At 28.6% G+C, this 1582-nt stretch overlaps 1 non-coding gene across 1 annotated transcript; it reads right to left on the reverse strand.

The window, feature by feature from the left end:
• Nucleotides 1–200: 200 nt before the first annotated feature.
• LOC148783216 (small nucleolar RNA SNORA72) lies at nt 201–328 on the reverse strand. Its single transcript, XR_016050724.1, has one exon. It is a non-coding gene; the product is annotated as a small nucleolar RNA SNORA72 (small nucleolar RNA).
• Between the last annotated feature and the right edge of the window lie 1254 nt (nt 329–1582).

A 1582-nucleotide genomic window follows, 5' to 3' on the forward strand; every position in this document is an offset into this window, starting at 1 on the left:
ACTACTAGTACATATGTACTAGTAGTACATGTACATATGTACACATGTACATGTATGTATGTGCATATGTAGTATGTACTAGTATGTACTACTAGTACTAATAGTATTAATACATACTTGCATTAGTATGTAGTACATACTAGTTGTAGTAGTATGTACTAATAATACTAGTATGTACGTACTACTAGTACTAGTAATACTATTACTAGTAGTATTACTAGTACTAGTACTAGTAGTATTACTAGTACTAGTAGTACATACATACTACTAGTAGTAGTACTAGTAGTACTACTAATAGTAGTACTAGTAGTACTAGTAGTACTACTAATAGTAGTACTAGTAGTACTACTAGTACTAGTACTAGTAGTACTATTAGTACCAGTAGTACTAGTAGTAGTAGTATGTACATACTACTAGCAGTATGTATATATTAGTATGTACAAACTACTAGTAGTACTAGTACTAGTACTACTACTTGTAGTATGCACTAGTACTACTATTAGTAGTACTACATTCTAGTATGTAGTACTAATACTAGTACATACTTGTACTACATAATACATATTAATATTACTACTAGTTCTAATAATAGTACAAACTAGTAGTACTAATAGTACATACTACTAGTAGTACTAGTAGTACATACTAGTATGTACTATTAGTAATACTACTAATAGTATATTAGTAATAGTAATAGTAATACTAGTAATAGTAATAGTAGTACTAGTAGTAGTAGTAGTAGTAGTACTAATAGTACTAGTTAGTACTATTAGTAGTAGTAATAATAATAGTACAACTATAGTAGTAGTGCTAGTTAGTAGTACTACAACTAGGTACTATTAGTAATACTACTACTAGTACTTCTAATACTACTACTACTTATGTGGAGGTTTTTTTTGGAAAATGATTTTTGAGAAGAGTGTAGGTCTTATAGTATGTACTATTAGTACATGCACGTATTAGTATTACTAGTATGTACAAGTAGTACATACAAGTAGTACACCTAGTACTTGTACTTATACTACTACTTTTAGCAGTAGTACTACAAGTACATACTATTAGTATTAGTACTAGTAGTACTATTACTTATAGTACTACTACTAGTAGTATTAGTACATACTATTAGTACAACTAGTATGTACTAGTAGTATATACTAGTAATACAAGTAATACATACTAGTACTACTACTAGTAGTTTTAGTAGTAATAATAGTAGTACTTATAGTACATACTAGCATTTGTACTACTAGTAATACTAGTAGTACCTACAAGTACTAGTACTTGTAGTTGTACGAGTACTAGTACTTGTAGTTGAACGAGTACTTGCACTAGTATTAATACTTGTACTTGTACTACTAGTACTATTACTTGTATTACTATTAATACTTGTACTTGTACTATTAGTACTACTAGTATGTACTAGTAATACTAGTAGTACATACTTGTAGTATGAGTAGTCTAGTACTAGTACTAGTACTAATAGTGCATACTAGTAGTACATACTACTAATATAGTAGTATGTACTACTAGTACTAGTACGTACTACTACTAATAGTGCTACTAGTAGTATATATTAGTAGTA

This window comes from Amborella trichopoda, chromosome 2 (genome assembly GCF_054954075.1).
Source record: "Amborella trichopoda isolate Santa Cruz 75 chromosome 2, AtrichopodaSantaCruz75HAP2 v2.0, whole genome shotgun sequence".
In the NCBI taxonomy this organism is placed as follows: domain Eukaryota; kingdom Viridiplantae; phylum Streptophyta; class Magnoliopsida; order Amborellales; family Amborellaceae; genus Amborella; species Amborella trichopoda.